The 24,759-nt window shown below is 39.1% G+C and overlaps 1 protein-coding gene across 1 annotated transcript in view; it reads left to right on the top strand.

Annotated features, from left to right (window-relative positions):
• Nucleotides 1-2,293: 2,293 nt before the first annotated feature.
• LOC139693871 (uncharacterized) overlaps nucleotides 2,294-24,759 on the top strand; it is a 79,610-nt gene continuing 57,144 nt past the window's right edge. The window contains exon 1 of the mRNA XM_071592184.1: nucleotides 2,294-2,771. The gene's annotated coding sequence lies outside the window, so the exon portion shown is untranslated. The remainder of the gene's footprint in view (nucleotides 2,772-24,759) is intronic.

Genomic DNA, 24,759 nt, shown 5'->3' with positions numbered 1-24,759 from the left:
TGTTCAAACGCTTTACGCGTAATTTATCACCCTAAATTCCATGCGAACATTCGCAAAAAGATTTTTTCATACTTTCCACGAATGACTGATAAAATAAGTAACTTCTTAATCTTTCTCTTGAATTGTGGATTATATCTACTTTTAAATAGTAGGGAAACCATGTAAATTAGTTCGTCCCTTATTATTTCATTACGCTAATCGTACTTACTCCCATACCAGTAGAACTATACTATCATTTATATGAAAATTTATGACATTCACAATGCCTGCTCATTGTACGCCTACTCAACCGACGCTGCGGAAAAATACTTTGGCATCCAATTATTACCTTGGCATTTAATATCCCAAAAAAACAAAATCCCATTATACTGAACGTTAAAAATCCCGATACTACAGGTTTATAAATTTCAGTGGAAATTTTGGATTACCATATAGATGCCTTCTTAAATAAATTTACTCTTATTTGCATCGAATATGAATTTTGTTCTTTCGAAAATACATTTAAATTAAAATTTGGCCTTTAGATTTATCCTGTGTCATTTTATCCGAGATGGTTTGTGGAAAGACCAATCAAGCTAGAGACACTGAAAACAATGAAATTTTAGGATTAAACCATTAAAGTACAACTGGGATAAAAATCTCTTTGAGAACAGCTTACTTTATAACTACCCGGGTTTATTAATTGGATAAAAGAGATAATCAGAGTTGCGATACCAAAATTGAGCTGTAATTCTTAATATTCCTATCAGGATACCGTTTCAAGCCATACGAAAGCTGTTGTCTGTATTTGACCAATTGTGTCCGTTGTGGAATGAAACAGTGGCGCATCTGCTATCGCAACTCTGTCGAAAGTAACTCTTAAAAATGTTTTGCGGATATCAGTGACCCATGCGTTCTGTACATACTGGGTCCATAATCAGCGTATCATTTTTTCCCAGTTCGCAGTGGAGGGTTTTTAACCCGCACCCGAGTGAGGGCAGATGAGTGAGCGATTCCAATCTCTCATCCCGACCGTTTCCATTGCTTCGCGTTTTTATCCGAGACACGAACCGAAGGAAGAGGGGTCAAAGACACCCGCTCTACCCCTTATGCGCACCCCTCACCCCTTCCCCTTCTCTTAGCCGCGAGCGCGCTGCAAAGGCACACCGGCAGTTCATTCGACTCACACACACACACACATGGGCGCGCGCACGCACATACATTAGCTCAAGCCCGTCTACGAGCCATAGATACTTGAGTGAAAACAAATGCTGCCCTACGGATCGCCCGTGCCTCATTCTCATTATCATGCATAACTTGACGAATGATATCCTTTGCGTCACACTGACAGTTACGTTCGCGCACATGATAGCGATGTGGAAAAAATTCGTTTTTGGGAAGTGAATTTTTAGCTTAGTATCCTTTTTATTTTCCCCATTGAATGATGCAGCAACTTTTGTTGTATTATGCCCAAAGAAATCCAGATTATTCATATGAAACGAGTAAATGGCAGACGTGAAAACACGAAGTAGGAATTAAATATGATGTAAAGTTTTTGTTGGAATTTTTCCTTAATTTCATGATCGCTCTTTTGAAATTCATTAATTTTATTAAATTACCTCCTGGAATGAGTGAAATGTTTGCAGAGACAATTTTAACAGTTACTGAATTCGAAAGGGAAAATGAAAACTGCGATAGCCATATATTTTTCACGCTGGAATTTCACTTATTTCTTCACGTGGACTTGAGCTTTGAAGGAAAATTCAGGTTTGACTCTTGTCTTGATATCCAATTAATTTAAGAAATCAGAAAAGAGCTCGGAATATTTTCTATACTGTATTATCTAAAAAATGGTTGAATAATATCGACGATTCATGAACAAGAGTCATTTGCTCAGGAATCCTATCCACCACATTTGTTACCAAAGCTTTTCAACCGGTGTCTGGTCCGTAACCGTGGTGGTGGTGGTGAGGCGAGCCCACTCCCGTGTGCGGAGGGAGTTATTCGGAGGTCGTCGGTTCTGTTGAGGCCACTCGCTCAACTCTTTGGATGACCTCGGTGACGCCATCCGAGGGAGGGATGATGGCGAAGGAAGAGGGGAGCGGAGAGGGAGGGACGAAAAAGCAGAGAGTTTGAGAGAGAGGGGATGGGGGAAACGTGTTGGCGGAGGGTTTGGTGGCCGGGCGACGGCGTGGAATGAGAGGAGTGAGGGACGCTGGCGCACGTCCATCGCGCATGCGCTGAACCACCACCTCTCCCCTCGAAAGAACTTCTCTTCTGCTTCTTCGGTCCACCTGAGGCAGCAGCCGTGGTAGAGCAGCAAAGCAGACCGTAACTTCTCGAGCGGGCTTCGTCGCGTGTGCGAGTGTGTCCGTGTGGTGCATACCCAGCGCCCACCACAGCCCCTCGCGGCGAAGGGGACGACGGGTGCTTGGCCTGGTGCTCGAAGATCTCACCGTGTGGCTACCGAGTTGAGATTATTTACCTCCACCCCCTTTGGCGGAGCCCAGTGCTGCCGCAGCCGTCGCGTGCGTCCATTTTGCCCGAGTGCATGCATATCTGTGCCCGCGTGTGGCCTTCCCGTGCCTGACTTGCGAGTGATTCCAACGCCCGACCCTCTGGGTCCCTCGGATGACAGGGCTTTATCACCTGCAGGCCTGCGCTGTTGCCGTCGTTCTGCTCCCTGTGGAGGAAGGAAGGAAGGTGGAGGGACGGGAGGGCGTTGTTGTGTTGATCGACGAACCCGACTCAAGCGGTCACGCCCACACGCACCGACGGGATCGCAGAGCAAGGTGAGGGAGAGAGAGCGCATTATAAACATTCATTTCTCTGTCCTCCCGCCCTTCCCATTGTTTTAATACCACTTTGGTGCTATTCTGTGGAGCTGTTACATATAGCTTCGACTATGATTTGCTTTGGCATAGCCGAGAGAGTATACTGTCATATCTGAGTCCATTGAGTGAAAAATGGTAGTGATTCATATTTTATTTGAGGGAAACAAAGTGTGTTGTTTAAGAACGACACAGTTTTTATTTCAGAAACAATGTTTAATTAGATTCCTAACTTTATATACAGCGGCATATTTTTTTCGGTCCTAGTGCTGTAATTGTGTCATGGGGGAAATCTTGTGGATGGAATATATACCTGCACCTAAATTTTAAAGATGTAGCCTGCCCCTTTCACTCCAGCATTAGCTCATATACTTCTGACGTCAGTGTGTAAGTTCCTACCTGGAGACCCTCCGAGCAAGAACCGCCTCAAGGTCTTTGTGGTGGCGCCGACACTTTTTGGGGAATTGTCGGTCGCCGGCGAAAAGTTACCCTTTTAAGTGCGTCGGCCACTGTCAAGGTTTTGCTGCATTCCCTGAGTTCCGTTCGCGTAAGTTTTAGCAATTTCCGAATGGTCCCACGTGCGCAGCCTGTATTCATTCGGGGCTACAATGATGGCAATTAATGCCAGCCAATAGGGCTTTTAAAGGACTATTAAATTGCATTTTATATTTTAACTAATTATTTTAATATCGTAAATATAAATTATGTTTTTATTTGCGATAAAACTGTACAGAAACACGAGATTGGCTCACTTACTAAAAATAGCGGTGTAGATATTTTTTATGTGAAAATATTCATTCTACTTTATTTTTAATATTTCTTAACTGCGATAAAAAAATACTAAATTCTGTGTTATGAGCTATGTCTGCTTTTTCAAACGCGATTCCAAATACCACTCTTGACCGGATTATGTAAAATTCAAGAGAAGCATTATAGTCTTACCAAAAGTTTTTCATTTCAATCAGTTGCATTTGCGTAACTTAGGCTTGCAGTTATCATACCATCTCCTTACCTGCCTAATATTCTCAAATGAATGAATAAAAGTCCATATTTCAAACAGTATGTACTCCAAATAACATTAAACCAAAGTGATCCAAATGTGATATAGATTTAATTTCATCTTTGATATGTGATATGTGACGGAAGGACTGATAATAATTATTAAACATCAAAGGGTATACAAATTGAATTCGAGAAAAAAGAAATTTATTTTCGAGGATTTTAATAAACTATATTTTAGAAAATATTGCATTTACATCTAAATTTGCTTCTTTACGCCAAATATCTTAAATCGCATTAGCAAAAGGGAACACTGAACGTCATATCATTCATTTGCTAAAGTCGTATTATTTGGTTGTTATTAGTGTAGTCCTGCGGAGACGTAGGGACATAAGATTCGGCAAAACCTTTTCCTTAAAACGACACGTATTCGTAGCAGTCATCGCCCTTACTAACTATTTGATCCTCTCACAGCCCCTGCCATAACCCCCTTCATTGTCCACACTTCCTTTCTCACGTATCCTCGCCTCTCCTCCGCTCACTGCCAAGGACATTCCCCCGACCGCTCGGCGCGCCTCAGTAACCCCGCGGTCAAATAGTAAAAGTACGTGGTGTATGCGCGGCACCTATGCATATACATATACTTATGTGGAGGTTAATGCAAAAATCCTTCTTATCTTCACCCAATGCAATTCATTGGCGCACTCGAGATGTTTCTCGCATGGGGAGAGAGGTGTTGAGGTTGGCGTCATAATTCTCACAATGCATCCATCTCACCACCCTGACGCTCAAGAATGGATCAAAGGATTCGTCATTGAACGTAGGCAACATCTGTTTTTGACACAGTTACTGTGATGATGTGATGTCATTTTAAGTTTCCTGGTGTTATTTTCACAATGCTACGGTTGAAAAATTGTTCAAGCTAATTAATTTTGTGAGTTAATAAAATAATAATGTATCGTTTAAATTGGTTAGAGGCACTTATCGTTTTTACCTGTAAATATTTAATCCACAACCTCATTTTATTACACTCTGACACATTCAAGTGAATTCACATGCTGGTAGCTAACATTATCAGGACATTAATCATCAATTAATTAATTTATCTTCAAAGTGTTATCGCTGCGCGATACAGGAAAGTATTCGGCGATATGAAATTTGCTGTCTTGGAATAGGATGTGTATATTGTATAAGCAAATGGGAGTCCTATTTGAAGACAAAACATATGTTCCTTGCAATATAGTTTTCTTTAGGTTTCCATGGCTCTTTGATAATTTTTGTGATACCCCACAAAATGTATTCCAGTCGCAGAGCATCAATCTACTAGCACCCAGTGGTGAACCCAACTGGGGCTCATCATGTGGGGGCGGAATATTTTGATCTGCATGAACATTTTTTTAAATATTACCTAAATGCCCGTTACTACTTTTGATTAGCTTTTTTCCCCCTGGCATGAAATTACCTAAAGCGGAATGCATTGCTGTCGTTAAATTAGTGCGGTTAGTATAAAATTTATCATGATTTTAAGCTTTTTGTATAGAAAAAATCAGTTATGAACCTATTTTAATTAATTCATGAAAATACTCCTCCATAAAGGCTTATTTTAGATCTGCCACTGATTTTGTGTACATTTTCTTTTGCCCATAAGTAACGTAAAAATCGTGTGGATAGCGGAAAAAATACCTAGTTCCCGATAAAAAAAACACAGACCTGTGTTTTATAGAAATTCAGTAATTAATTTGGAATAATATGAATGAATTTCCATTCAAATGCGTTGTGATTATGCTATGTGTTATGTGAATTAAGCAATCCCACAGTTAACTTACATTTCAGGGTGAGTCTGGCGGTCGTTGCTTCAAGAATGCTACGTATTGATCGATCAATCTTAGCGTTGATTTCGCCTACTCTAAGAAAAATAAACATCGAGTTTCGATTATCGAGGCTAACAAAATATTTCGCAAACATTGTAGCGTCTTTGTCTTCGTGGATGTAGAACCATATGAGGTGAAAATCAAATCATTGCGTATGCTGATTTTTCCTCAATAGATATAAGCTTTGTGAACAACAAATAACACGTCACACATACGCCCACGATGTCTTATCTTCTTTCCGGGCGTGGAATGTGCTCGAGAATAACCAAAGTAAAGCGACGGATGTGATACATCGTAATGTGGTAGATAGTTATAAGAGCTAACATGCGATAAAATACTACAAATAGAAGCCTGTGACTAAGATCTTCGGGATGGGATGAAGTCATCGGTTGTCTTGTAGACGCAACAGGATTTGAATACTTTGGAAAGCATATGAAATGTTGGAAAATGTGGAGTAATGTCAAACTGTGAGTTTGCAAGCTCTTATTTGGATGATTACTCAAGAGACGAGAAGGGGTGAGAGGAAAGGGGGCCATTTCTTTCTCTCTTAGTCACAAAGGCCTCAAGTAGAAACATTTTCTTTTCCTCTTATATTTCGATGTCAATGGTTTGACGCTTGGAACGGAAGTTTAATGAGGCCCTCTCGGACTAAGTACATGAATATCATAAACCATAAACACAGCAATCAACCAGAAGGTCGGTTTGGTAGGTGATGGCAGAGTTCACCCAGTACTAAGCCCTATACGAGGTGTGAAATACACACATCAGAGTGGGGGGGCAGTCCCTTTCCCTGTGCCGGTTATGGTTTCCCACGTAGACCTGGTACCCGAAAAATCACATAGCTTGGGTGGAGCTGCAGGTGCCCAGGGTGGCTTGTCCGGGAATCGAACCCAGACCCTCCGGTCAGTAATCCAACGCTCTCCCCCTGGACTACCGCGACCCATACACGTGAATGCAAAAATTGATAAAAGTATTCATCTAAGAATCAATGGAAAAGAATTCAGCATAGATGGGCAGAAGGGAAGATGGGCCTTATTAGGTGATTACATGCTGCCCGCTGGATCGTGCATGTTATTTTTAACGTCTCTTACTTTTAAGGGGATAAGACCACTGTATAATTTTACCTTATTAGTGCAGTATGAAAAAATGGCTCGTATCAGTCATTCCCATTCTTGATCGAGCTGCCATATCAAGGTTATATTCCTCTGTGAGTTTCAGTTTCGGCATTTGTCACCAGTATATACTGACGGAAGCTCCTCGTTTGAGGACATTAATTGATATCAAAAAAGATTATTGGGAAAGAATCTATTGCAATTTTAGATACACTCCTTAAAAATAACGATTTTATTATAATTTGTATGCATAGTTCTCTTTCACCTTGTGCTACGTTGTTAAAACCTTGTCAAAAATTAATGTTTTGGTAGAGTCACTCTTTTGCCAATTTTATTGGCATATTGCCTTTGTCAATTTCTCTTAGTGTATGAATCAGTATTTAAGTAAAGTTACTGTGGCTAAATTCAAGTCAATATAGTACCACTGGTTATAAGTAAACCACAGTGATTAATCCGATGGTCGGTTTGAAAGGTTTAGGGTTGACGTTGTTCGCAGTGAGCCCGAACGGCGGTGAATTTTACGCCTTATGGCACGAGGTTCACTCTGCCGAATATGGTTTCCCAGGAATATATGGCATTCCCAAAATTAGACCGCTTGGATGAAGCAGGGCGTGACAAGAGTCACCCGGATTTGAATCCGGGCCCTCTGGTCAGTATTCGAACAACCTACCGTGCCCATATTACAAAATTAACCCTACTAAATATGTTTTTGTAATAAATTTATTCATAACTGCATTCCTCAATCAAGTTTGGCTGATCTTCGTTGATTATACAGACGATGCAAGTAATTTTCTATTGCTGTGACAAAGATCATGTTCTAATACGGCCCACGGCTTGAAAACTGAATGTGGACTAGGGAAGGAAATTTTCAGATAATGATACAGACCTTTCTGCTCCAGCAATGAATTCAGTATTCAAAGTAAAGTATAGAAATCACCTCTATTCGCAATCCTTGTTCGCTATGAAGAAGTTCTTTGAAATCTACGTAGGTGATAGTCGGTTGGTCATTTTATTTTACGGCGAGTCGGATAACGAGTATAGTATACCATTCACTTCGGAACCTTGAATTTTGGTTCTGTGTATGAGTGAAATTCGTGCAACGGTTCGAGATTTTCAATGGACTTGCAAGCTTTCTTCTGAAAAACATGCCCTCAACATTTTGGGACGCAGTCACTCAAGTTCTTCCGAACCAAATTTCTGGGAGCACTTATGATTTTCATTGAGCTATGCTGTTGATGAACTTGAATAACGAATTCCTCTTAAGAGCGGTGACCTCATTCGCCTCAATGATATTCAAAATAGTACCGAGGGTAGTGTGCCCAAATCCAAAAAACATTTAGGAAGCATTTAAATTTCCCTGATATTTTGCAACAGATTGTACAAATCAATCCACTCAGGCAACCTTGAGTATTTAGAATTTTCAGCTGACCCTAGTTAATTTTAGTATATATGCTGCTCTGCTGCGTTACTAACATCACGGGTAGCTCTCAAAGAAAATTACTATGCAAATTCTAAATTTTTAACTATTAGAATATATGGGTACTAGTGAACAGAGCGCTCCAAATATTGTCTCTATTTTTAGAACACTTAAAATTGGTGAAAAACTTTACAGCGAATATTTTTCTCGGCGTTTGCATTAGTATTTTGATTGACACCAACATTATATGAGCCATCTCGGCAGGTTAATAATAGAAATCATCCTAGTCCACCATATTGGTTCAGTAAAATAATTCTAAGGCAGTGGTAGAAGTAAAGGGTGCTGAGCAAGCAGGTTACAGTGGTTCGACTTAAGACTAGTTCGGCCCTTAGCTTCCTTTTAGTGCGTAGTTGTGGAAGCGGCGAATTAACAAATGAAAATCTTCCTAAATTTATCGAATTCAAAAGATAACTCTGTGATAGTTTAATTTATGCTCTAGAGTTCATTACATCCGGGAATGGCCCGTTACTCTCGGGTTTGGGACAGTTTTGTAATAAATTAAAATTTTTCGTATTCCCGTGGAAGAGGCAGGACGAGGATTGCCGCGAGGCTTGTGTGGTTTCGAGAACTCGAAGGGCCAAACCTCGGCCTTGACACTTCTCGGAGTGGTGAACGAGGGCTGGAACGGGGCTTTAATGAGAGCCCAAAAAACACATCCGCCGAGGTCACCAACTCTGGGAATAGGAGACCTGCACCCATCCTACCATTTAAATTGCCTTACAGTCTCTCCTCTCTAAAAGGTTTTAGATTTCAATCTCAAATCTTAGCCTTATGTTGGAACGTCGTAGGCCAGCAGTTACCGCTGTGGCCTGCTTATGTATCTGTGCACATATTGGGGGGATAAGCGCCCCAACATCGGATGATGCTGCTTTTGAGAGAACTTGAGAAAAGTTAAGCCCCCCTCCTTGGTTGCCTAAATCGCTAAAACTAAATTGATTTCATAGGCGATCACAAAGAGCTGAAATGCGCGAATATGAGTTAATAAGACTCGGCATATGTGCTACTCGGTGTTTTGTAGTTGTAAACATTCATTTGGCGGCAATTGAAATTGTGCCTATTGATACTTGTTCTTGATATGCGTAGAATATTTTCCAGTTTCCATTTCTTAAGGATAAAATAGTCCGTCGTTAAAATATTCACACTATCTCCTACCATTCTCTTCGTTTGGATTACATATTAGTTGAGACAAAGGTTGATTGCATTTATTACAACTTTGAACCAACTCTCATTATATTTCTATGTTTTATACTATTTTTATGATAGGTATGTGCAAAATTGTGATATACATTTTTGATAGTAATTAAATGACACCGGGATTCGGAACTAGGACTTTTTATCTTTCCAGGTAAATCCTTAATTGATTCCTAACGTCAAGATGCCCTTGTATTGGGTGGATCCATTGAGTATTGAATCGTCTGGAAATTTTTTCGATGGACAAATAAGGTCCATTTCTTAATTTCCGGCTCGGGCAGGCTTTTTCATGCGATAATTTATGCATTGAACGTTGATTTTCATGGTTACTAATTGAGCTAGCCACAGATTAGTCTCGGCATCTCATTGTGTCAATTATTTTCATTTTTTAGTATTATAAAACTAGTTATCACTTTCTTGAATACATTAGAAACGCGTCTCGATAACCCTAAGGTGGACGATATATCAGTTGCGCGTGAAAGCTTTCCCTACCGTTGAAATTTCTGCGCAACCAATCCATTTTAAATGAGGATCAGGATTTTTATAGTTAGAGGGTCATTTTATGTGAAATCAATATCAAATCATGGTCTTGTAACGTTGGTATCAACCTAGAGTAGTTAACCTTTAAAGCCCTTTCACCCGACTTTGATAGTCAACCTGCTGTCAAAACCCGTTCCCCCTAAAAGAAATAATTAACCAATTATGACATATATGGCAGCAATTAATCTCTTAGCATCTGACATTTTGATGTCCCCTCCCTTGCATAATCTTTCCTTGCACCTAAAAGAGTCTTGTATTCATAGCTTCTATACAATTTTTTTATAATTTTATCATAGTATCCTTAATTTTATGCCACTATTCATGAGATGCCTATTTAGTAGTGGGAAACATTGTGCTCTAAGAGGTTTTTCTATGAAACAAAAAAATATTATTTAGTGATGGAGCTATTTTTTTGTCACACCTACTTTTTATGGGGGGTCTCATTATCTTCCTCGTGGTCTTACCACGACTTACAAGTGACTTGTCTTAAGAATATTCAATGGAAGATAGTGAACCGCATTTCTTCGAACCGTTTTGGTCTTAATTTAAAGGAAAATAAACCTGACTCAAAAAGCGAAACGATAATGGCGTTTCCCCGAAGTTAATTTGCATATCCGTTTTAAGTAGTGCGGCAGAAAGACGCCGGTTCTGTTTCAGTAGCTGGCGGTCCACATGCAGAAGAAATTTTCCCGATGACAAACCGTAAAATATGAAATAAATGCTCAGGTTAGCAACGTGAAACTTGAAATATTTCCTAAGTGATATTCTGAGCGTACTTCTGCTCTGGGATCCAAAAATGAGCGGATTGAAATCCTTCGTCAAAACGGCTTTTAGTTAATTTTTAGACGAGTTTTCCTCATTTCCATTGACCGGATATGGGCGTATATATGTTTTTGGCTTTGGATCTCTGCCAGTTCACGCCGGAAATTAGGAGCCCAAAAAGCTACGCGTATGAATTTGCCTTCAGGCTCAATGCCAATCGTAGATTTTGATGTGGTCGTCGACTTTTTCCAATTTGTATCGCGTGGGGTTACTAAGTAAGGAGGAGCCACTTTAGCAAGAGAATTAACAGCAGTATGCCATTCATTGGAGCCTCATGGTTGATGTTTCTCAATTTTACCCTCAGCTTATCGCTGGAGGTTGACTGTTGAAAGGGCAACCGTCTCCAATTTCTCGAGGCACTTCTTTGGATTTAATGAATGGTTTCTCCTTTTTTTTAAAGAAAAAGGAAGAGGGCAGTGCAAGTAAGCCCTACCAAGCGGAAATGATTATCTCGGAGCTTGTATTACGCCGTGGCTCAAGGACGTAATTACTGAGCGAGAGAAGCGAGGTGTGTGTGTTTATGACCCCTTACACTAACGGTTGGTTGACGAATGAAACTATCCATTTGCAGAAGTGCCTAAGATCCTATTTGTTGTCTAAAGGGCACGCACTATATTCGAACGGGTCATTTGATCGTAGTGTAACAATTTTTTATTGCCACCAGCGTGAGCTGCCATTCATTTATAGAATAATCCTTAAAGCGATACCTAATTTACATGTGACCTGAGTAGATAACGATATTATACACAAGCAAAGTAGAGCTCATCTATCCGAATTGTGGGATCTCCGTCGTTCATTTTGGTCCGAATTTCAGCTACAGGACGCGGACTCTTAACTTCCTTTTTTGAGAGCGTTATGCGTTTTGAAAAAAAAGATAGCTATGTTGCCGCATCCTGTATTATGCTTGACTGGCTCGTGTACAAATGTTGCGATGTCGGTTTGCTTTTACCACCCCGGTTCGGTTGGGCCAGTTTTTAGTGCGCGGACGCTATCAACTGGAATACTTGTGCGATTAACAGTCACAATGACATTTGTGTGCCCGCGACGCCAATTTTTGCTGCAGAAAACAAATATTTGGTTTCTTAAAATTTTACAACTGGCTACTTGATAGTCGACATAATCCTTTTTTTACGCATTTACTTTCCCTTATCTCAAAGATCATATGTGGTACACACAATTTTGTGAGCAATGTTAAATGACGTGGTGTCACTTTTTTGTCGATCCTCAAGCCACGAATCTTATTCGAGGCAGGTGCGTAACAATGAATAGTCGTAACTTTAAAGATATCGTAACTTTATTAAGATTTGTTTACGAATTTCTCTAACACCTGCCCTGTTGAAGTCGTTCCCAGCTGCAAAATGTGGGGTGTGAAATTTTCGAAGCTTGGCTTCTGGCGAACTGCCTTTTCCGCTTTCATTCCTCGAAGCATTCCTTCATTTTAAACTCTGATTCCAAAGACGGGTATGTGCTTCCTGGAATCATTCGTAATGGTCTACCTTTCGTCTGCAAAGGAATGGTCGATTGCCTGGGGGAAGGTGAGGGAGATTTTTTCAAATAGCGAAAGTTTAACCGAACATCGGAAACCTTAGCTTACGACAGAAACAGAAGAGGACATCTTGCATACGTTGGGTTAACGCCCAACCCATAAGTTAGGCTTAAGCATGTGATCCTTTTTTCTCCCCAATCAAAGGAAGGAGTATGCGTTGATGAGCTTTACGTCTATAAAAATATCACAAGGAGCGAGCAAGAATAAATTGCGGAAACTATGATAACAATATTATTAATTGAGTTTAGAAAGGTATAAATATTCATGTACTTAAGGATGAACACGAAAGGGCCGTGCATGATACAAATAAATGCTAATATATGTGGGAATTATGACGCTCAGAAATTATATTATTAAATTTTCTACGTTGGATGCAATGATATATATATATATATATATATTTATTTATTTATTTATTTGTTTATTTATTTGCTTGTTTATTTATTTATTCATACACATGCATAGTAGTTTGACTATACTATATAGTACTTATGTGAGGAAGAGCTGCCGTACTGTAAAGATCAATATAGATTGTGCAGTGTGTAACCTTAAGGATACAACCGAGGATGCTCGTATTTGTAGGCATTAAAAGACGGTAGCAAAAGGGGGTAATACAAGGAACCTTAAGTTGTTGCCAAATCATGCATACCTCTCTCTCGTTTTGGTAATTTGCGGTCCTATATCGTCATGATCACACATATATGACTAGAGTTTAATTCTAAACCGAATGATATAATTGCTATCACAAATAATTATTTCCTTATAGAAATATTAACTTACCATTAACTTGGCAATGCTAATTCTGCTCCATGTGTAAATTTCGTGAACAGACCCCATGTGGAATAACTTATCTTCACGGTTAAAATGTCACACGATCACGTTTTTTCCGAGCCAGTTGTTAAGAGTCACGACATGCTAATGTGTGAATTTTAAAGCAAGAAATGGACAGTTGACCATGTCAGAGACTGCGGAACCACGTGATCCTCTTTTGGTGTCGCCATTAATGTCTTGCTCTTAATAATGCTCTTGCAAGGATTACGGTTTCGGTGATAGCGTTATGCCTTCATTACAATTAATAGGAGAGATTGATAGATTGAATTCTCTATTTCTATCTAATCTATCCGTGTTGGTGCCGGCCATTGCAAAGTCACCCTGTAGTAACAATTCAGCTGTTCTCATATATGTACGTCTCCCAACAGTTGCTTTTTCATTCACTACAGTCAATGGAGCAATATTTTTCATCATTATAGATCAAGGCGTACATTGTGTGCTTGAAGGCAAGAGGAGAGGAATAAAGAGATTAAAACAAAAAGAATGCGGGGCGCAGTTAATTGGACTTAACTGCCTTTATGGAAATTAATAGGTTTGCTGATTTTTTTAAGTGTAATCTTCCGGTTTTAATGTTCATTGTTTTTCTGAAGTAAGCATTAGTGCTGAACTTTATTCAAATACAAGGAAGGTATTTCTTGTGTGTCCTCGTGGCGGAGTAACTGATAACTGACGTCTGGAGTTGTTGGAAACGTTCCATAAAAACAAGATGCAATTACCAAGAATTATTACTTCATTAGCAGACACATTAAGGGGCAAGGACAATCGTTTGCCTCAATGAACTCAGTAATAGCTAAGGAAGAAATGTCATTACTTATTGTGATGCTGTTATTGTTCAAGATACCTAATCACTAGGTAATTGTTCTCCGTAGGCAAAGACAGATTAGTGCGTACCTGTATATTTGTTGGGAAATAACAGGATTTTATGTCTATTTTCTGAGATGTGGGAAACTCGGTATTTAATGTACAATATATATTTATCCTATTAGAATTAGATCTTTATCTGTGAGGATCGGTTGGAGAATAAACTGGTATTAGACTGGTAACGATTTTTTCCAATTTATCCAAACAGCAACACATTATTAATGCTTTTCATTTTGATTTTTGGGCCATTTAAGGACCTCTTAAAAAACCTTCAAAAAATAAAACTTCTCGATTCCAAATTTGAGGATATTTGTATGAACAGCATTAATGAATCCAATTTCCTCCTAAATGGGAGGTAATTTGATTAACTAATTGAAGAATTTAACGGATGAAAACGTTTGGGGTTTCATTATGATTTCTCAGGATGAATAAGTAGACTTTCAAGGTTGCTTCTTGTTAAAGGCATCCTTGTGACGCGTATATGGGCTTTCCGTTTTCGGAGTGATCTCCGCATAAGATTCTTGGCCTCCTCGGTGTCGCTGCAGACGCCACACTGGTGACTATGGGGGACATAGATCCTGGAGCTGTCCAGTTTACTTAAATTTTTTCGATCCCTCTATCCTTCCTTGCTGAAATTTTAACGTAGACGAGGATGAATTTCATTCATTCGAGGGTATATATTTTTTACTATTTAGGTCACGAGTTTTTTAAAACTTTTTGGGGCCAACGATGTATTAAGCTACACCACCGGCGATCAGGGAAACAAGAAGGTATCCCCGTGAAGGAATGTGATTTCATATGAATACCACTGTCGTGACCAACATTAAGTGATTTCGAAATTTTCCATTTTCTTGATGTCATGTGCTCGGGACATTATGTGAGTTGCGGCAGTATGGGGAATAAATATTTCGTGCCATGAATGGTTTCTCTCTGGACACAAGGTGGCTTTGGAGTAGTATTTATGGAGAATTCGCGCGTAATATTTTTCTGCCGCCTTTGTCATGTCCGTCACGCTTTTGCTTGACTCGATGTAATTTTGCTCAGGTGTCGTGTGGAGCAAAAGTGCCGTGGATCGAGGTGTGGGACGAGATGGAATTACGAGAGACTGGATGAAGACATTAGGAGACATTCGCTTTCTCACACTCGCTTTCACTCCGTCTTTGAGGTGACTTTGCCCGGCGTCTCCGTCAAAACCATTCAAAAACATCCTTCGGCTGCAAAGGGATGCGTAGGAAGACGGAAGTGGCTTGAGGGGGATATATAAACGTTCCTCGGCTGGCGCAAAAGGGTTGGCAAATATTAGTTTTATTAAAGTGCGCTCATGACACTTATGTATCCATGTTAAATATTGCTGTCAGAGTAGAGGCTCAGAAGTTCCAAATGCCGAAAGAATCGGTAGTTAATTGTACATTAATTTCAAAGTGGTAGCGTTGCTGTTAGCTTAATCATTTCTCCTGTGCTCCTCTCGTTAGCCGGCAGATGTTCTTCAAGGTCTTACGACATCTACCATTGATGTCCTCCTCGCGTGGTATTCGTTTGCTGGGACGGGAAATGTTGAAGACGGAGCTGTCGGTATATTTGCCATGGTGACTTCGCATTCGTCGGACGTTTCCACTAGACAGTTACTACTCGCTTAAGAATTGAGAACATAGTATCCTACAGATTATTTGTTCTTCTTGAATATCACATGTAGTTGATTTCAGGTTACCTCCGCGTCAACATAAGATAGCCCGCGTATAATCTCATTGACAGGCTGTGATGTGAGATAATTGCATAAATGCAGAATAGTAAATAACTTCGAAGGATCGAGCATTTTAATTTCGTACCATTAATTACACCTGCCGTTTATGCTTCTTCTAAACGGGTCAGTGAAGTTATGTGAGTTATTTTTTTTGCTCTTATATTTACTAATCTACTCTCAATGATTTCTCAGTATAGTCACGATGGTCAGTGTGCTCGCCGTATTTCAGAAAGTGTCCGAGGGTACGCATTCTTCTTGGGGCGTGGTCCTTGCGTAAGACCCCCGTCGTCCCAAGAGCTCACGATGACGTGCTGGTCCACGATTTTCAGAACCATTGCATTACGAGTCATCGATCGGGGGTTGCCTGCAAACACACACACTCACACAAGCTTTGACCTGATATGTATATTATTCGATTGACGCGGGGGGAGAAATCAGATTTCGTGCCCCGAGAGCTGAAGAGAAATGCCTTTGACTTGCGCCGACGACCCAAGTGTTATTTTTTCAAAGTTACGTCCATGCGTCTCAAATGATAGAAGGCGCCCAACACGAGGATCCCGCGTCTCTCTATCCCTCCCTCCCTCTTTTCCGGAGGCGAAGAAAGTCCTTTTTCGCGGGCTTCGGCCAGGCTTCCGCTATTCTCCTCCCCATTCTTTCTTCCCTTCACCGGATTGTAAAACTGCTACGCGGAGTGAAAGTGGTGCGCCCCGAGGCGTTTGTGCGCTCCACCCCGCTACACCCGAGGCAAGCGGCGCAGAGATGCGGGTGCCAGGCCCGGAATCAAAAATTTAATACCAAATATGCACTTACAACGCAAAACAAAAAACAAATTTCAGAAACGCCCCGCGCTGCTGCGATAACACCGGCGGAACTCGAAATATGTGATTTTTGTCAATGATAACGAACGACGGATTCACCAATTTTTTCACCTCGCGGTAGAGTAGCGTATCGGTTGTCAAAAATGAAGGAAGACGTCCGCTAAAAAATTTTGCCTTTCTAAACCTGCGGGAAGGCCTGCTGTTATTTTCTTTTCCGGTCCACAAAACTTTGATGCGATGAGAAAGTGTGGGAACATTTTAAATTCCCCATTCGCGTGTTTACGTTACCCCGCCTTCCTAAACTCCTTTTCCCGCCGAATAAAAATGTTCCTGATTGTGTCAGTATATTCTTCGTAGTGACCGACCGAGGTACCCAGGAACGGCAATGGTGTCTTGAATTATTGAAAATTGCTATGCTCAATAGAGTTTGCATCAGTAATAATGAATTTAAAAATGGGCCATCATATATCGGACTAATAAGTTTTGTCACTCTACCCTCAGTTGTTGAATCGGATCATACCTTACTGTAAGTCTATACTTTCGGGCGGTAAATATTTCTCGTAAGCGTATTCTTGGATATTAACTGGGATTGATATGGAGAAGTTATCGAATTATATTTCCATGATTGAATCATGTTAACACATTGATTTGATCGTCTATGCCCCGTTAATCCTATGAACTAAGTACTGCGCATATTACTACTAAACAATTACGACAGAATTTCACCGTATCCATTAATATCTTATATCTTCCATTTGCTCTATTGAATACTTTATCTTTGGTTTGTTATTCATCAGTTTTATTTCGCGCAAACCTGGCATACAATTAGTACTATTTTCTTGGGCAATAGTCTTATTTGGGTGTTATCTAACAAAAAACTTAGTACTAACTGCCATATTACAATTACCTATATTCAATAATTGGTAGGTAAAAATCGTCTATATTCATTTATAAGAGTGTTCGCATATTTTATGTTTTTAAGAATTATAAGTATTTCAATCCTAAGATTGGTTTACTGCATCCCTCCATTCTTCTCTGCGTATTCAGCATTAATTCCCTCACCCCCGATAGCTGCCCTGTTTTATTTCTTTTTAATTTGTACTATGCATGAGTATGTTGGTGTTCCTCGCGGGTCTTACTTTCTGTTAAGTTTCCACTTTGCCTCAAAATGTGTCCAATCCATCTAGTTCTTCTTTGCCGTTGAGTTATCAATATGCTTCTTCTGTTCAGCTTTATACTTTATCGTTTCTTACTTTTTCTCTCCAATAAATATTCAGCATTCTCCTCCAGCACCTCGTTTCAAAGGTTTGCATACTTCGCTGGTCCACTTTTTCAATGTTCCATGTAATCTCTAATTCTTAGAGTACCATGCTACGCACGAACTTTTTTCTGGACTGCTTCATTAATTGCAATCCCAGGTTCTTTGAACACAGTAGTTTCCTCTACATTGTGAACGCCTTTTTAACTTGAGCTATTCTTCGCTTGATGTCTTGATGAGCGTCTTCCATCCTAAGTTATACTGCTGCCCAGATAGGATTTTACTTTGTCTAGAGTTTGCTTTGTACAGATTCTTTCTTCCGTACACAAGATGTAATTTTCTATCTTCTTGATGCTCATCTCACATGCCCGAACTACTTAGTGCCCAGATTTGAGTTATTTTCACAACCTCTCGCGTTTCTGCAAACACTGCAATGTCATCTGTTAACCATAGGATGTTAATTACTTCGCCATTCAACTTGACCCCTTTTATGGTCAAATCTTGTGCCTCTTTCATTGTCTATCCTTGATAATGTGTTGAATAGTACTGGCGAGAGGCTTTTAAGGATTACTAATGCAAATAATATGTATAACTTTGTCCTAAGTTAGGTGTGGGGTTTTTTCAGTCTTGCTGGTTGCTAGCTATACGATATTTTTCCAATTTTTTTTGGCTAAACATTACTAAAAAGTGCAATGAAACATGAAAAACAACTATCGTCCTTGTCTTTCGGAAAATAAATGCTGCCATTCTCCCAAGGTAGTTAATTTATCAAGTTTTGACATAATTATAAAATTCATATCCCTGGTAGGGGCTTGGTAATTCAATTTGTAGATCAGAACGTTCATTTACTAACCGAAGGACCCGAGTTCAAATCCGGGTGACTTTGGAGCCCTCAGATTCACAAAGATGTGTGACTTTTAAAATATCAGCTCTTTTTGGGATGCCAAAGGCGATAAGGGAATTACCCCCACTTCCTGAAGTGAGAATATCACACAGCGTTAGGCTTTATACAGGTTATGCTTTACCTTCACGTATTAACCTTCGGGTTGATTTCTGTAACTACTTTTAATGCGGCGTGAGTAGAAATTACCTATTCGATTTGAAAAACTAACATATTTGGCAAAGATGATACCAGCTGTAAATATATTAGATTCTCGAACTTTGATTGGGCGACCGAATGAACTTTTGTTATGGCCCTTGCTTAAAATTTTAGTGAAGATAATAACGACAGTTCTAAATTATGAGGCTTCTTGTAGCTATGATAATGCAGAAAATATATTCAAAAGAAATCTCGAAATTTGGGACGGTGGATCGCAATTCCTCTTTGAACGTTTTGATGGTAGAGTTCATTCAGTCCACGCCCGAGGGCGTGTGAAATTCACACATCAGATCTGCTACCCAAATAATCACATAGTTTGGGTGAGTGGTTTAGGTGCCCAGAGTGCCTTGTCCGGGAATCGAACCCGGGACCCTCCGGTCAATAGTCCAATGCCCTACCCACTGGACTACTGCGACCCACATTTATAGAGTATATGCATATGGGTATATGGCACTGAGAAATGAAAGTACTTCATTGTGAGAGAAATGGCATAGCGAAATATATATACAATTCAATGGAAAAACTGTGAGTCATTTCAGAGATCTATGCCTAGGCCTATTCTGATATTATGTGCTCGATTCCGTCTCGAGTCTTATTTCAGGCTTTTTACTTCTCATTCCGCGCTTGCATGGCTTATTGATGCTGCCAAAACTGGTCCCAAGATGGCGACAAGTTAATTAGACTTGCAGGATGTGGACGGTTAGAAAGTAGTGTTTATTGTATTACAGTGGGATTAATTTTTTCTGACATAAATTTTTCGTGATATTTTAAATTAGATGGGAAAATTCTCAAGCAAAGAGTGAAATATGGATTGCCCAACAAAAAACATTCCTTTTATAATGAATTGAATTAACGCGAAGATAAAAGCTTCGAAGAATCCAACTATGAGTATATTTTGAAAAAAATCTCGGTTACGTATATTAATAGAGAAATTTTAACCGGGTCATAATTGTTTAAAGTCTCATTAATAGTTTCTAATGAATCGCGTATCTAATTGAAGATTCATTAAAGCTTTGATTTAAGTAGGCAACCTAAAAGTATTAATTAGTTCCATATTCTACCTGCGTGAAATTGCGCACCTCTTCACTTCCGGATACCTTTCGTTGTTGGTGCGGGGGCAGCGATAAATTCTTTTTTACTGAGTATAGTGTAGAAAATTGTCACGTAGGTAAGTAAAAGTCTGCCGAAGACCTTAAAAAACATAAAATTTTATTCGACTCTAAAATAAAACTCGTTCCAATGAAATGTGGCATTCAATTACAGTGGATTTATTCGCAGGAACTAGTAGCTATAACTACAGTATCTATTGCTCCACAGTAACTGTATCTATTGTTGGAACGTGGTAACATTGGTCATCATCTTTGAATGTTCCGCAGTCTATGTAGTCATGAAAATTCAAATAAAATCTTCCGATGAAGATTTTGTAGCTTCTGGAATCATTTCCAGGCATGGGCAAGGGAGATTCGAGAAATGGATTTTTTCGCCAACAACACTGGGTCATATTTCTCCTACCTCGTTTATGCAGAAAGACTTGAAGTTTATCACGAATGTTTGAACCAACTTAATATTATAAAATTTAAGACCTGGCTGAATATTTGGTAGAAAATATGCTATCCAGTAACAAAACGATGAACCTAGTCTGAAGAGACGTTTGCTGTTGAAACCGTACCGGAGAGAGACCGTTTCTGTCCTCAGCATATAAACTGTTTCTCCTCACCCGCCTCAATATTGGTATTAGAATATTGCTCATTTTAGTCCACTTTTTTATGTACTTATTTATCTTCAATCTTCCTCAGGTCAAGGAATCCTTCAATGACAGAAAAATGTGTAAATATCTATCATGCTCGAAAGTCAGGAAACGGATAAATCCCCACCAACTGTGGTAAAAAGAAATTTCGGCAGTAAAAAAAATAGTTGTCTAAAGAGTATACATAAAATCCGAATATTTTATAGGCTAGTGCAAAACAATAGAATATATTAGTTTGAAATTATACGTAAATAATATGTAAAATATAGTAAATGAATTAGGAATCCTTATCTTTAAGGCTAACTATAGGTATTCTTTTGTATTTTGTGTTCTGCTCTGTCCTTGAAGTTCAGACATGAAAGTCAGTGCCTTTTATCCATTGTTTCAACATTCTATTTTTGTCGTAAATTATCACTTTGGTGTGGCTTATCGATGTGATTTGGTGGGTTTAACCGGTTCCGTCCAATAGGTACATACAAGGCGCGCCCGTGCCTCTAAATTGTAGTTTTGAATACGCCTAAAATTAGGTAAACTATCGGTATAATTATTAAGATTTACATTTTCGCTGGTAACCTTGTTTCATTTGATCACTTCGCCCTTCGTGAAAGTGAATAAAATTTGGACCGGTGGACGTCAGTCGCTTTAATTTCCCCTGGCAGTAAAACGCTCCATTCAGGAGCCCAAATACGGAATTACTCGATCCAAGTTAATATGCGTCGCGCACTCCTTAAAAAAAGGAGTTGATTTAAATAGCATGGACCACACTGCAGCACTTTGGGATCTGATTTTTCTCTTGAAATTCAGATTCATTCATCTCGTGGAAACCTGCAGGATGGGATTGGTTCTGTGCCTGGACCGAAAGCGCAACATGCCGAGGTTGAGTTCGAAACCCAGAGTCGGTGGACTTCTCCGTGGGATGCTCCGAATTTTTGCCTCGGCAAAGTGTGGAAAGCATTGCTAGTGCACCCGAAGGAAGGTGAACTCATTTCTTGAGATAGGAAGTGTTACCATGATCGCCTGAACGTTTCTCTTTCAGAGGAAGCGGTGCCAACGCCGGGTTTATTCCTCTATTATATGAAAAAAACCTTTCTACTTCTACTTTTGCCCTACAAAGGAACGAAATTGCCTCATTAATATTATGTTTACTTCTCTAGTAACCTTTGCTGCTATCTACACGACGGAAATGGATTCTCGAGCCATCCAAACGAGCCTCAAGTTTCCGTGTCTCTGCGTACCATTATTGGTTAGCTCTGCCGTCAACATTCACTTTGCCGTCCCTTTCTCCGCTTCCTTTTGGAGGTTAAGAGACGTTTGATCTCCCTTTCTTCCCTCTGGAAACTTTTCCTCCTTATATTATTTAGTTGGTGGATATGCCTTGCACTCTCACAACAGCTTAACTCATCGCTATAGGTTAGGGAGATGAGTACCTGGCGAAGTCGAGTGGAGTATCGTTTATGTGAAAGTTGCGCGGACTAAAATTCCGTCCATTTGTGTGACATGATTGAGTTTACTATTCGCGAGAAGTGATTGAGCTAATAATTTCTGCTATTGGATCGAAAATCATTTTAAAATACTGATTCCTCACGTTAAATATTGCTATGCGCGTTAGTCGCAACATTTAATGGAGTCTCGTTTCATTTGAGAGAACCTTTGTTGTGGAATTAGAAAAACCTCGTAGTTTTCACCAAACTTTATTGCGATACGAACGGTTTCCTCGGTTACCTGACATCATCGATCTTTCTTTCCGAAACAAAATAAACCGTTTTGAATATGTCTTATTTTTCTTATTTCAACCCTATTAGTTTATTCTCAGCGAGTAAGTTCACATCAAAATAAAATATTATGGTTCCATGTCGTTCATTGACCTAATGCTTTGATCAGATTTCCAAGGTTCTAAAATGTATGTTGGCCATAGGTGGTTTTAAAGGAAATACTTTCCAAACTTCACGGTCTCCGATTCTTTGCGTGTTGACTGCAAACGGTGACGGACTCAAACTCGCTTGTTTACGCTCAGAGGAACAAACTTTGCTCATTTGCCGATTCAATGTCGAGTGACGGCCTTTTCCCAATGAAAAATAAAATGAAATTTAAAAGATATGTCCTCGAAAATCGGTAATATTATTTTCTCATTACTGCGAGTATGTAGTAATAAAAAATCTGAAACGTTTGGCTGTTGAAACTTTTAAACGAATCATCGGTGCTTCCCCCTCTTTCTCTTGCATAAAAATCGAAATTTTCCTCACTTCCTTGATTTAATGTTAATTGCGTTGTGTCCAGTGATCCAATGACATTTTTGGAGGACGGACGCCATAAATTGTGTGATAATGAGCTGAATTTCCATTGGCTTCCCTAATGGGACCGGTGACGCATAGGATTATTATGCGCTACGGCGACGCCAGGGCATGTACAGTGCCTATGCAAGGTCTGAAGTATGTGCACTGAAAATTTATTGCTGATGACATGCCTTCCAAGGGCAGCGTATTTTATTTATTGTTTTTTTCTATTATTATTTAAAAACTTTCTGAAGTTAGTATCCGATAAGTATTTAATCCGTCGTCAAAATTGGCAACATATGCTAGATGAGAAAGTAAAGTTGTTCCAATGGGACCTGGCTTGTATTTTGGCTCTATTTAATTCATCTCCATCAATATTGCTCATATTTCCTTAGCCGTTTCTCATTTTCTTCTACTCCTCCTGACTATCAGCTGGTTTAATCCAAAGTAATTGATACCGGACCATTTGATGTAGAGTTCAACGTGATTATTATGACCATAAATGACTGGGAATAATCTTGCTATGAATGCAGTTATGTTACTTTTTTTAATATTGCGCATAATTCTAATACAATTAAAGGAGCGTATAGTATTTCCTGTACACTGATGAACAAAACGTGCCTTCCCAAGTGAGGTTCCACACCACAGCAATACAAGAGTTTACTATTAGTTCGAATATCATTTTAAGGCCAATGAGTGTATGAGTTTTTAATGAAATGTGATTATTGTAGTAGCACAGTCTAATATTATGAATAAAACCCAATGTTAATAAGTTGGAGAGTAGCACTTAACTATAAATTTCAGTTTCCTACGAATTTTTTTCGGATCCCAAGCGGCAGTGTTTCGGAACACCGTGAATCACGAAGATGAAATGTTCTCTGTAAAATTTATAACAGATACGTTTATTAATTACCGTGCGGACACGTATTTTTTCGCTACAACACCGATGCTCATGAAAATGTGGAAAATAAATCAAATTTCTCGTATTCGGAGCCAGGCATAGGAAAATAATTATGATGTAGTCGCCCATGGATCCTTCGTAAAAAGATTAAGCTTTCTCTTTGATTACATTCGTATTTTATATAGGTATAATGAAATAGATACTAAATAAAATTATTGGCTCGGTCTGAATATTAAAACAATATTTTTCCACTTATTCATTTATTGATTGAAAAATAGCTCATTTCATCGATCTTCATGTGTGGGAATCTTCTTTTATAGTTTGCGAACGTGATAAAAACATCCAGCGGCGTATAACTTATCAGTTAGGCCGAATGAAACGCAGAAAATCACAGTATTTGCTGATTACCTTAGACATTTTTGCTATAAGCTTTTATTAACATTTTATATAGTTACAGCATCTACTACACATTACAGCATCAAATTATAATTGCTTTGATATCTTAATTTAGGCTATCAATTTTCTTAATTTACCATCCATCTCTAAATAGTTATATTATTTACGGATAATGTAAAGTTCATAATAATTTCAGTTTTTGATAGTATTGGCACTTGTACATAATGTGTGTTAGAAATAAGACGATCGATCAAGTATTCTTAAGGGACCCCCAAAACTCGTTTTTAAAACAATATCACACTCGTCAATTATTAATTTTTCCCTTATAGTTACCAAAAAATACGACTTTCAATTATAAATTCTTTTAAACCTCAAATGTAGGCTTACGCTGTAATATTTAGGTATGAAATGGAGATATTATGCATGATTGTGACAAATTTATGTACACATTTTGAATTAATAGGTA

The sequence above is a fragment of the Hetaerina americana genome, unplaced genomic scaffold (genome assembly GCF_022747635.1).
Source record: "Hetaerina americana unplaced genomic scaffold, ioHetAmer1.1.p SCAF_5, whole genome shotgun sequence".
Lineage (NCBI taxonomy): Eukaryota > Metazoa > Arthropoda > Insecta > Odonata > Calopterygidae > Hetaerina > Hetaerina americana.
The sequence above is the reverse complement of the archived record's forward strand: the minus strand, read 5'-3'. Positions and strand labels throughout refer to the sequence as shown.